Genomic DNA, 14111 nt, shown 5'->3' on the forward strand with positions numbered 1-14111 from the left:
TAATTAATGAACGACTGACTGACTTCTCACAACATTTTTTGGACAAGGGTTACAACACTCGCCTTATCCGGAAAGCGAAGCGCAAAGCCTTGCGCATGACCCTTGAGGAACTTCTTTCCAAACCTGATAGACCCAAACAGACAGAATCCCTTTTGTAAGTACTTACTCATCACTTACATCCCAAACTCAGAAAAGTGTACGTAAAAATATTTTTTTGTTGCAATCAGACAGGCAGATTGGACATCTTTTCAAAAATCCTCCATTGTTTGCCAATAAACGGGGTCGGTCCATAAGAGATATGGTAGTTAGGGCAGATACTGCGCCCCAAAAGACAGATATTTCTTTCCAAACCTGTATATGGCACTTACCCCTGTCTCAGCTGCAACCATTGTAGCGGAGTTATTATTTTTTTTTTATTATTCTTTATTTGTCTCTCAACAGGCAGAACAAGATTATATCAACTTCTGGGGTTTCGCAGAAGCCAACTGAAATTTGGTGCTCAAGTCATATAATCATAAATGTACATTCATAAATATAGTACAATCATAAATGTACATTACAAGCCCTTGCTTGATCCAGTTGAAGTTTGTCCCATTGAGGAAGTTTTTGTTGTTTTTTCAGGCCCCTCCTTAACCTTTGGGGCCATTATATTCAGGGTTCAAGTCCTGGGGAATAAAGTGTGGGAACTCTCCCAAGATTCCCTCTCCCCCCAAAAAAATAATAAAATACACTCGTGTATTCGTGCATATACACACACGCGTGCACACACAGAGACACACATATACATATACGCCTGCACACACACACTCAGACACACGCACATACACACACACATACATTCACAGACACATACACATGCACTCAGACACACATACTCAGACACACACACTCACAGACACACACACACTCATTCACAGACACACACACACACATTCACAGACACGTTCACAGACACACACATGCATTCACAGACACACACACATACACATACATTCACAGACACACACATACATTCACAGACACACACATACATTCACAGACACACACATTCACATACACACACATTCACAGACACACACACACATTCACAGACAGACACACACATTCACAGACAGACACACAGATTCACAGACAGACACACACAGATTCACAGACACACACAGATTCACAGACACACATACATTCACAGACATACACATACATTCACAGACACACACATACAGATTCACAGACACACACATACATTCACAGACACACACATACATTCACAGACACATACATTCACAGACACACACACATACATTCACAGTCACACACACACATACATTCACAGTCACACACACACACATACATTCACAGTCACACACATACATTCACAGACACATACATACATTCACAGATACATACATTCACAGACACACAGATACATTCACAGACACACAGATACACACACACAGAAATTGTTTGTTTGTTTTTTATCTAAAAAATGTCCACCCAGCCTCCCTACCTGGAGAGCTGGCGTGGACGTGTTCCTGGGGTCCAGTGGGGCAGGAGTCTGTCTCCATATCACACGCGGCGAGGGAGCTGTGTCCTCTCTGCTCCCTTTCGCCGCGCAGGCTGTCTGCTGATGCTGGGAGCCGGAATATGACGTCATATTCCGGCTCCCTGCATCAGCAAACGGCGCGCGGCGAGAGGGAGCAGAGAGGACACAGCTCCCTCGCCGCGTGTGACAGAGAGAGTGCCGCCCGCCGGTGGGGGGGGGGGCGGGTCCAGCAGGTGGCCATTAGGCCACCTCTTGGGCCCCCCCAAGACAGGGGGAACACGGGGGGCATTTGGGAGCGGCATGAGTACTGCAGCAACAGCGGGAACGGCGTTCCTGCTCAAAAGAAAGTGCAGGAACGCCGTTCCCACGCGTTCCTGCAGGACTCGAGCCCTGATTATATTGTATAGCTTCATCTTGCGCATGGGCCTCCCTGTTCCTTCAAATCGCTTAATCATGCCTGATCAGGGTAAAAGATAGAAAGAAAAAAACAAAACTGCCTCCCCCTCAAATCAGGGGCAAGCAAAAAGAAAGAGTGAGTGAGAAAAAAGAAAGAGGATTCAGAGAGAAGAAGGGAAGAGGGGCTTAATGTTAGAGAAAGAAAGGATAGGATTAGAAGAAAGACCAAGGGGAGAAAGGCGGACAGAGATGGGGGGGGGGCACCCCTTGTATAATACTATGTCTTCCGAGAGGGGAGGTCCGCTGTTACTATTGTTGGTTCAGTTCCGCTCTCCCAATTACTCCCTATCAGACGCTGCTCGAGCCTATTGTGCTGCTATTCCATGGCTCCCATATTTTCTGGTAGGTCTCAGTAGTCCCCCTCATCCGTGCTGTCAGGTCATCCACTATTCTACATTCTCTGATTCTGGATATGACCCCTGTAAAATCTGGGCCATCTGGTGAGAGCCAAGCAGTTGCTATCGCTCGACGTGCGCTTAGGGTTATTTTATGTACTAACTTTTGTTCCCTCCTAGACCACCATTCCAGTGACCTATTTAACAGGTATATCCACGGATCCAGGGCTAGGGGCCTATCAAATGTCTGATGTATCAGGTTTTCAACTGACCTCCAGAAATCACGAATTTTAAGGCATTCCCACCACATATGTATATATGTGCCACGGTTTCCACAACCCCTCCAGCAGTGTAGCGGAGTTATTAAAGGATAATTTTGCACCCATCCTAAGACGGGTCAACAGATCAAATTAAAAGGGTTCTTTACATGCCAAACAGACTTTGTAGTCTATTTACTTAAATGTCCCTGTGGTCTTGGTTATGTAGGCAAGACCATACGTGCCCTCAAAGATTGGGTATCCCAACACAAAACAACTATCCATAACATGACCTCTGATGCACCAGTTGCAAGACATTTTAGGGAAAAGAGACATAATGTGTCGCAAGTACTTGATAGGGTCCCTCCACTTATGAGAGGAGGTAATAGGGAAAAGATGCTCCTCCAAAAAGAGGTGCGCTGGATGCACTTCCTGGACACAGTGTCCCCTCATGGTCTCAATGAGAAGCTTGAGTGGCACTGGTTCCTGTAGATGCATCCAGCTTGTGCCCGCTTCGGGAGGTCTCCTGGATCTGGGTATGTATACATATATTTTCTTATATTACCTTGTATTTGCATGATCCTTTTTTATTATGTCCCTGTCTCTCTCTGTAGATAGTTCCATCTTTCCCTGGCATACTGTACACTCTCCTCCCCTTTTTGGGGGGTGCTAGATTTATAGTTAGAGGTTTGACCTGTCTTTTTTTTCTATTTGGTTTCACCTGTCATTCTGACAGTTTCACATTTTGTCTGTACTTTGACTTGTAGTCTTCTTTAATGTGTGGCTGTCTGGCAATTTTCCAAGTCCCCATAAGCTTTTCTGGAGCTTTATGCTCCTTATTTACAATTTACTGCTTGCTCTTGTTCATTTTGATGAGTGTTTCGTTTTTTTCCTGCTAGTATTATAAGCTTGTGCTCTATTTGCATTACTATACAGACAGTTTCCTGTTTACTGCTCCGTTTCCTAGCAACGGAATGTAATGATGTCACACACAATGGGCGTGTCTGCTGACATCATCACACACAGACCAACTGAACCAGGAAGTGACGAGAGACTATGAACATGCTGGAAACATGGAGATTGTCAGTTTCAGATGCTGTTAATTTGCATTATTGCTGAGGGTGGCACTCTTTTGCATGTGAGAATTTCTTTCAGTTGTATATATTGTCTGTACTGCTTGTGATACCGGAGAAACTGACGGAAGCCAAGCACAGAGAGATGGACACAGGTTTCTTCAGGAAGGAAGAGATTCTTTATTCGATTCACCGAATGGGACTCAGAGGGACTAATGTCACCAAAATACAACAAGATCTGAGCCCCGGACAATAGTGTAGGTTCCTTATATAGGCATGTAACTCCATCCATAATCAGCTCCACCCAAACATACTCTTACCCAATCAATCGAACAAGAAATAACTTCCTGTTTGACCACATGGCTTGCCCAGCACAATGGAGGAGGGGAATACTACATCCGGTATTCTTGCACATGCTCCACACACTACTGATTGTATCTTTGCCACGTGCAACCAACTGACCGATACACCAGTATATGCACGTACACATGCCACGTGGTAATCTCGGCCTACTAAATTTATTTTTACCGAGATTCCACCACATTCCCCCCTTTGATGCTTCTGATATTTTCACAAATCCAGAGGCATCACTTAACCATAATTTGCATATACCTCAGGTTGCCATGAACCAGACCAGACTTTGCGACTCCCTAAAGACATAAATCCCTCAACATTCCTCTTCCTGTACTAGTTCTCCCTGATTTAGAGCATCATATCTATATATAGCCATTATCTGTGCAGCAGCCTTTCTCTCTGCTATAATTTCTATGATGCCCTGCACAGACCTAACTACCAAAGGAATAAGACATGGTAGGAGAAGACACAGCATTGAGATTAGCATTACTCCACCTACCAATGCCTTAAGTCCTCCAAACTGCTCATAACAGTTACCAAACCAACTACTTGGATTATACCCTTTCCATACCTGAGTAGGCACATGCACTAGTTTAACCATATGGCTTGTAAGCTCAGCTATTGCTTGCCCTTCATCATCTATTTGAAGACAGCAATTGCTTAGGTTAAACTTCACACATACACCTCCCTCTAGTGCCAATAGGTAATCCAAAGCTAATCTATTTTGGTAAACAGCTGTCCTCATCCTAGTATTATGTTTCGCTAGGAGATTGAGCGCTTGCGATGTCTCATTGGTAATTATCTCAACCACTGCCTGTAACCTTATAATACGGTTAAGCATATATATTGGGGTTCTATATCCAAAAGTACCATCCTCTGCCCATGTAGCTGACCCATAATAATCTATAATACGCTGGGGAGGCCACTCATTATCTTCCCAGGTACCTATCTCTAGGGGTCCCCTTTTCTTCCTATGATTCACATCATATACCTTAACTCCCAAAGTCTGTTAACTCCCAATGTTTCAATAGGCAACAAGAAGAAGGATGGTTTGAGCATACCTAACACACATGCCCCTTCCCAGTCCTGTGGTAACTCCGAATAGGCTTTCTTACCACAGATCCAGTACAAATTTGCTGGGGCTTTCCAACTAGATGTAATAGATAGATCAAACCACACGTCCTTTAAATTGGTATAACTTGCAAACGGGTTAGGTGGTTCTGAGACATTTGAAGCCGACCACCAAGTTGTATTCTTTGTATTATCATCATAAGCATTTTGCCCTAGACAAGTCAATTCTCCTACAGATGTATTGAACATTATTCCTTTCCTTGCTATGCAAACATAACCTATAATGGAGGTCTTTAATCGCCACTCAGATTTACCTCTAACACTCATTTGATAATCGGCTTGAGAAGATATTATTTGTTCAATTGTCTCAGAACCAGAATACATTACCTCCTTTGCTTCCCAGGGCCATTGGTCTCCCATATTAGTACCTCCACACACATAGCAGTTGGTCACATTAAGACTACCAGCAATACTCTCAGCTAGATCAATAAACAGGTTCTTAGCATTATGGGGGATCTTATTTTCTACACTCATCTCTTCATAAAACGAATGGAAAACCTGATGAGTTTGGGATGCTACGGTATCGGTCTCTATCCCTATAAATAATATTGTCCCAGGATCCAAACCTGTCCCATATATCTGGAACCCAAATAAGTTCCCGAACCTATCTATAAATTGTTCAGGATTATTAATAAGTATATGGACTGGGTTACACTCCATAGACTTACAGTATGGTTTGGTAGGCAACTTAGTAACAATCATATCCTTATCTACTGTCTGTCCCCAAGTTGCCCACCCCACACAAGACCAATATGGGCAATAATTATAATCCTTATTTGGGCATTTTGGATCTATATACTTGTTCTTACTACTGGGGCAAATATACTTATCATTACACCCATACGCTCTTTCCCATTTAAGATCCCTGCATACATTCCACGGTTTTCTACCACTTGATATCGCCTTACATGCATCAAATAGCAGAACACCCGAAGAATGTACGGTTTCCAATACTGTCTTATTTATTAGGGTCCCCTGTGAGTCTCCATTCCGGAGGGTCAACCAAATTGTACGGGGTTGATACTCTGGATTGAAGCACTTAGGTTCTCCTACTCCTAGATGGCATACACTATAATCTATACCTAAGTATCTACACTTAGATACATATCCTTTACACTCATATTGGGAATGCCAAATAAGGGTCTGGGAAATATGATTACCTGTTTTAGTAGTCTTAATGCAAACCTCACAGCCAGGTGTGTCGGTACCTCTACCTTTCTGAATAATTAAAAACACAAATATATACATTATCAAATGCATTTCTCTTGACGTCTTCATCCTCATTCTTCGTCCGTGCGATGGCACCTCAGCTTCTAGGTGTAAGGGCTGCAAGGAATGGAGTTCTTCAGGTCCTCTCTTCCCTTCACAGAGGTCCCTTCAAGACACTCTGGCTATGTCACGTGGGTAAGTGGTCAGGCTTTATTATGGCCGTCAAAACACTTACTTGCTGATCTCTTTAATTACACTTGAAATCCCGATATCTCCTCGTCACTCCGACTGAGTTGTGCGCTTTAACCGGATCTTGCAGGGATTCTCTGGATCTGGTGTAGCTTGCCAAGACTCTACTGCTGCTGGTTTAACCCTGAAGTGATGAATCCACGGAGTCACTTCAGCCACCTTTATAGCTGTAGGGGTAGACAAAAGAACAACATAAGGACCCCTCCACTTAGGCCCCAACGGTACACTGTTCCACTCTTTTATCCATACTTGATCTCCTGGATGATAACTATGAACAGGTGGATAAATATTCACAGGTAATCTATCTTGTACCCATTTCTGTACCTCCTCCATAGTTTTACCCAACTCTACAACCTGCTGCTGAGTAATTCCTTCTCCCAACTGACTCAAATCCCCCCTTAAGTTACCAAGTACGGGAGGTGGACGCCCATACATGATTTCAAAAGGTGAGAGACCCATCCTTCTGGTAGGTGTACTACGAATACGCAACAGAGCTATGGGCAAAAGAACATTCCACTTAAGCTGAGTCTCTTGACACATCTTTGCCAATTGGTTCTTAATAGTTCTGTTCATCCTTTCTACTTTACCAGAGCTCTGAGGTCTATATGCCGTATAAAGCTTCCACTTAATACCAAGCATATGAGTCAGTTGTTGTAGGCACTGGTGAACAAAGGCTGGACCATTATCCGATCCTATAGAGCATGGTAGTCCATATCAGGGTATTATTTCTCGCAACAGGAATCGTACAACTTCTCCTGCTTTCTCTGTACGAGTAGGACATGCTTCTACCCAACCTGAGTAGGTACACACAACTACTAGTAGGTAGCGATGTCCACCAGATTTAGGCATTACCGTATAGTCTATTTGAAGATCGGACATAGGGAGTCCCCCCATATACTGGACTCCTGGTGGTTTCACTGGTCCTTGCCTTGCATTATTATTGGCACATATCACACATCTTCGTACAATGGCTTGAGTCAAGTTGGACAATCTTGGTATGTAGAAATGTTTCCTGAGAGATTCTTCCATACTATCTCTTCCAGAATGTGTCCCGTTGTGATAGTTCTGGACAATTTCTACAGCTAGTGATGCTGGAATAACTATTCTTCCATCTTCTAACTGATACCATTTGTTCTCCAGGTACTTCCCAGCTTCAGTCTTTAACCACTCTTCTTCTTGAGCTGTATAAACTGGAGTCCATTGAGACAGTGGAGTCGGTATAAGAGCAGCTATATGTTCCACATACTCCTGTCTTCCTGATTCAGCGGCACGCTTAGCTGCATTATCTGCCATCCGATTTCCTTTGGTAACATCACCATCACCTTTCAGATGCGCCCGACAATGTATAATACCAACTTCTTTCGGTTCCCACACGGCTTCCAGTAGTTGTAATATTTCAGCTGCGTACTTGATTTATTTACCCTCTGAGTTCAATAATCCTCTTTCTTTATACAAAGCTCCGTGGACATGAGTGGTTAAAAACGCATACTTGGAGTCCGTGTAGATGTTCACTCTTAAACCTTCAGCCAATTGTAACGCTCGTGTTAGTGCAATTAGTTCCGCCTTCTGTGCCGATGTTCCTTTTGACAATGGCCGAGCTTCTATCACCTTGTCTATGGTTGTTACAGCATATCCTGTATAGCGAATCCCTTCTTTCACATAACTACTGCCGTCCGTATAGTACTGGATATCAGGGTTCTGGATGGGAAAGTCACGAAGGTCTGGTCTACTTGAGAACACTTCATCCATCACCTCCAGGCAATCATGTTGACTCTCAGTAGGTTGTGGCAAAAGGGTAGCTGGATTTAAGGTGTTAACAGTCTCTAAATGCACTCTTGGGTTTTCACAAAACATAGCTTGATACTTAGTCATGCGGCTGTTACTAAACCAATGATTGCCTTTATAGTCTAGCAACGTTTGTACTGCGTGCGGGACTCGCACATAGAGTTCCTGACCCAGAGTGAGTTTATCAGCTTCGGCTACCAGCAGGGCGGCAGCAGCTACGGCTCTTAGACAAGGTGGAAAACCACTGGCCACTGCATCCAGTTGTTTGGACATATATGCAACATGTCGTTGCCATGATCCCAAGTACTGTGTCAATACTCCCACAGCCATTCTTCTTTGCTCGTGTACATATAAGTAGAATGGGCGTGTATGATCAGGTAGACCTAATGCTGGGGCACTCATCAAAGCCTTCTTCACATCTTCAAATGCCTTTTGCTGTTCAGGGGTCCACAGGAAGGGATCGCGTTCTGTACCTTTTATAGCTGCATAAAGAGGTTTCGCCAATATCGCATAACTGGGAATCCATATCCTACAGAAGCCTGCTGCCCCCAAGAATTCCCGCACTTGTCTTCTATTCTTGGGTATTGGTATTTGGCATACAGCTTCTTTTCTCTCTGGCCCCATTATTCTTTGACCTTCAGAGATATGGAATCCCAGATACTTGACAGTTGGCTGACACAACTGAGCTTTCTTCCTGGACACCTTGTATCCTGCCTTCCAGAGAATGTGTAGTAAATCATGTGTTGCTTGCTGACATATTTCTCTTGTAACTGACGCTATCAACAAATCATCTACGTATTGCAATAGTACACACTCTCCTGGGATGGAATTGAAATCCAGTAAGTATTGACTTAAAGCTGATCCAAATAGGGTAGGTGAATTTTTAAACCCTTGGGGAAGTCTTGTCCAAGTCATCTGGCGTTTCGAGCCCGTTACAGCATTTTCCCATTGGAATGCGAAGATACACTGGCTTTCCGAAGCAATTCGAAGGCAAAAGAAGGCATCTTTGAGATCTAGGACAGTGAAATAGGTAGCCCCGCCCGGAATTAAAGCAAGCAGGTTATATGGATTGGGCACAACTGGGTGTATACTTACGACCGCATCATTGACTGCTCTCAAGTCCTGCACAGGGCGATACTCATCTGTACCTGGCTTTTGAACAGGCAACAATGGGGTGTTCCAGGGGGAAGTACAGAATTTTAGGATACCATACCTTATGAACTTATCCAAATATGATTGTATGTTCTTCTTGGCCTTTTGTGCTATATGATATTGTCTTAAGCTCACTGGATACCCCAAGTTTCCCCAAGTTTCAGTTCAATTCGAATTGGTGGAATATTGCGAGCAAGTCCTGGTGGGTTGTTCTCTGCCCACACTCCTGGTATATTGAACAAGGATTCATTACTCTTAGGGTTTTGGCTAGTCAACACTGTATAAAGTCGCCACTCTTCTTCCTTTGGTACAGATATTGTCATTATACCTGAAGGTCCATTGAACTTTAAAGATGTTGTTCATTAGGTAGAAATGTTATCTGTGCTTGTAATTTTGACAACAAATCACGTCCTAACAGTTGGACTGGACATTCAGGCATATAAAGGAATTGATGTTTCACTACGTGGCCTCCCAATGTACAGAGTCGACTTTTAAGAACCGGTTTAGCAGCACTCCTTCCAGTTGCTCCTATTACGGTAATAGTTCGTCCAGATGGAGGAGCAACTAGGTCAGTCACCACCGAATGTTCAGCACCAGTATCAATCATGAAAGCACTCCTTTTTCCCCCTATTGCTACATCGACCATAGGCTCCGCTCGGCCAAGGGGGATTGAGCCCGGTCGGTATCAATAGTCCTCCATGACTGTGTCAGCCAACCCCACAAAGTCCCTATATTTTCTATCGCGGGGTCTCTGCGCTGCTGGATAGTACCTATCTCCACTAACACTTCCTTTATTGTTACCACTATTCCCTCCAGGACCTCCTCTACCTCTCGCTCTGCCTCTATAATTACTATACCCTGCCCTAGGTCTGTCTCTCTCATACTGTTCCCTTCGCGGACACTCACTTCTCCAATGCCCTTCTTCCCTACGGTATGCGCATTGATTCCTACTCAGGGGTTCTGTAACGGATCACCTGGCACCCCGACTGAGTACCTCCGTTAATGGATGCTCCTAGTGCTTCCTGAGGACTCCAAGCACTCTGGCAGACACCACAATCACCGAATCCGAGAAACCTTTTAAATTCTCCCAAGCATATGAATGCTGTAGACCATTGAATAGGAACCATACGAATAGGCTTGTACTCCTAGCAGTCAACTGGAACAGCACTCAATAAATCCTTCCCCCCAATAATGAGACGACACATCACTTTGAGGGTAAAACAGGAACTCTGGACTGGCACATCCAGCCTGGCTTTTATTCACAATCCACAAAACATAGTGCTGCTCAGAGGGTTTTGCAGAACAACCAATAAACACATTACAACACATACAATGCAAGTACAGCAGCCAATCAGACACAATGGGACAATAGAAACACACCCAGCATATTCCTCCCCTCTGCTTAGGAGATAATTGAGTCAATTACTGTATCTACTCAATTATCTCCAAGCTGAAAAGTTACACTTTTTATACATTTTTATAACTTGGTGAGTTAACATCGTACATACATAAAACTTATATTATTTTAACCAGTATAACTTGGGGACAAACATATCCAAAATTCACTTGAATAGGTTCAGGGGTTTAACGGTTAGGTCGAAGTCCTTTGTTTTCACTTGCAAGCATGGCTTTTCCTTGTCCCTGGGACAACACCCTGCTGGAGAACAATGGATCCGGGGGAGGGGAAGAGGAAGTGTCCAAAAAGTTTCAGTATGTCCATACACTGTTTTTAGAAGGCCAGCACAGTACAATAAAAGTCCATTCACTGTGCTTAAAGGGCCAGTAGCCGCACAATAAAATACAATATGCCCAAATATTGCATTCAAAAGTACAACTTTACCAGGGGCCATAGTCAGCAGGTAGGAGGCGGGCAGCCAGGCCTCTCCAATGCCCAGTGGCGAGGTGGGTTCCGCCACATTTCTCCCCTTTCCCATTGAGACTATCCAGACTCCAGACCTTCAATCGGTCTGGGGCTCTGATAGTCGGTCGGCTTTTCTCACCCGGTGTAGCTGTCCCGGTGTTCTCCTGCCACATGTGTCCAGATTGAAATCCATAGTCTGGTGGAAAGGTAACCAGGGTGCTCTCTCTCCTGGTTGGACAAAGCTGTTGCTGGGGAGAAGGGGTAACAGGCTCCTCCCCCTGTGACGACCTCCCTTGTAGTAGGGGAAAACAAACTGCCTTCTCTTCCAATACATTGTCCTGTTGTTGGGGGCCAGGACAGACTGTCCATATCTCCAGTGGTGCAGGTGCAGAGACTACTGTCCCATCTGCACTGTTGTGGGGCTTACTGTCTCCCCTTGGTGGGCTAGGCTGCCGCTGGGGAGGGGAAACAAGACTCTCCCCACCCGGTAAAATATTCTGCCGCTGGGGAGCAGGACTGACCATCCGTACTCCCTGTAGATTGGGCGCAGAGACCACGGTCCCATCTGCGCTGGTGAGGGGCTTAGTGTCTCCCCTTGATGGGTTACGCTGCTGCTGGGGAGAGGGGGTAACAGGCTCCTCTCCCTGCGACACCCTCTCTGGTTGTAGGGGAAAACAAACTGCCTCCCCTACCAATACATTGTCCTGTTGTTGGGGACCAGGACAGATTGTCCATATCCCCAGTGGTGCAGAGACTACGGTCCCATCTGCCCTGTTGTGGGGTTTACTGTCTCCCCTTGGTGGGCCAGGCTGCCGCTGGGGAGAGGGGGTAATAAACTCCTCTCCCTTACACACTTCCAGCCGCTGGGGAGCCTGGCTGACCATCCGTACTCCCTGTAGCTTGGGCGCAGAGACCACGGTCCCATCTGCGCTGGTGTGGGGCTTACTGTCTCCCCTTGGTGTGCTAAGCTGCCGCTGGGGAGAGGGGGTAACCAACTCCTCTCCCTTACACACTTTCAGCCGCTGGGGAGCAGGGCTGACCCTCTGTACTCCCTGTAGGCAGGGCGCAGAGACCACGGTCCCATCTGCGCTGGTGAGGGGCTTACCGTCTCCCCTTGGTGAGCTGCGCTGCCGCTGGGGAGAGGGAATAACAAACTCCTCTCCCTTACACACCTTCAGCCGCTGGGGAGAGGAGATAACAGGCTCCTCTCCCTGAACCGTAGACTGCCGCTGGGGAGCAAGAACGGCACCTTCAGCTCCCTGTAACGCACACTGCCACTGGGGATCTGGGCCGACTTCCCAGCATCCCTGTAGGGCCGGGAGAGAGACCGCAGTCCCATCTCCACCTGCCATCTGTGGGTCTTCCCAGGACCAATCCGTGAGGCCCCTCAAAATTTGTGAGTAAGGGCCACCTGCTTCCCCACTTGACAACTCTGGCTGCTGCTGGGGATCTGGGCCGGCTGCCCAGCATCCCGGTGGGCCCGGTGGAGAGACCTTGGTCCCATCTCTACCTGCCTGTTGTGGTTCCTCACAGGACCAGTCTATGAGGACCCCCACTTCGGGTTCCTCCCGCCGCCTCAGGGAAAGACGGCTAACCTCCTTGGATACAGCCTCTACTCGGCTGCTGTAATGCTCCTGCAGCTGAGCATACTTCCTCTCTTTCGCCAGCCGGAATTCTCGGTCCAGCCTTGTGTTTCGCTCGGCCATGACCTGGTTCCAGATCACCCGCCGTGTCTCCATGGGTATATCATCCCCATACTCGGCCACTCGCTGCCTCACCTCGGCCAGCCAATCATCTCCAGAGCCAGAACCTTCCATACTTGTCTGCTCCCAGGGGTGCTGCACGACTGCTAGCGTTGCCCTCAATTTGTAAATCCAAACAGTGTCTCTGAGCTGCTTTACCTCGCACTAGGACACCATCCCACCGCTTGCCACCAATGTAACGGATCACCTGGCACCCCGACTGAGTACCTCCGTTAATGGATGCTCCTAGTGCTTCCTGAGGACTCCAAGCACTCTGGCAGACACCACAATCACCGAATCCGAGAAACCTTTTAAATTCTCCCAAGCATATGAATGCTGTAGACCATTGAATAGGAACCATACGAATAGGCTTGTACTCCTAGCAGTCAACTGGAACAGCACTCAATAAATCCTTCCCCCCAATAATGAGACGACACATCACTTTGAGGGTAAAACAGGAACTCTGGACTGGCACATCCAGCCTGGCTTTTATTCACAATCCACAAAACATAGTGCTGCTCAGAGGGTTTTGCAGAACAACCAATAAACACATTACAACCCATACAATGCAAGTACAGCAGCCAATCAGACACAATGGGACAATAGAAACACACCCAGCATATTCCTCCCCTCTGCTTAGGAGATAATTGAGTCAATTACTGTATCTACTCAATTATCTCCAAGCTGAAAAGTTACACTTTTTATACATTTTTATAACTTGGTGAGTTAACATCGTACATACATAAAACTTATATTATTTTAACCAGTATAACTTGGGGACAAACATATCCAAAATTCACTTGAATAGGTTCAGGGGTTTAACGGTTAGGTCGAAGTCCTTTGTTTTCACTTGCAAGCATGGCTTTTCCTTGTCCCTGGGACAACACCCTGCTGGAGAACAATGGATCCGGGGGAGGGGAAGAGGAAGTGTCCAAAAAGTTTCAGTATGTCCATACACTGTTTT

At 45.8% G+C, this 14111-nt stretch overlaps 2 protein-coding genes across 3 annotated transcripts in view; one reads left to right on the forward strand and one right to left on the reverse strand.

Annotated features, from left to right (window-relative positions):
- Nucleotides 1-14111, forward strand: part of LOC134569295 (uncharacterized) — a 732490-nt gene that overhangs the window by 663509 nt on the left and 54870 nt on the right. The window lies entirely within an intron of this gene.
- Nucleotides 1-14111, reverse strand: part of LOC134568458 (oocyte zinc finger protein XlCOF7.1-like) — a 724127-nt gene that overhangs the window by 452107 nt on the left and 257909 nt on the right. The window lies entirely within an intron of this gene.

Source organism: Pelobates fuscus, chromosome 7 (genome assembly GCF_036172605.1).
Source record: "Pelobates fuscus isolate aPelFus1 chromosome 7, aPelFus1.pri, whole genome shotgun sequence".
Taxonomy (NCBI): Eukaryota; Metazoa; Chordata; class Amphibia; order Anura; family Pelobatidae; genus Pelobates; species Pelobates fuscus.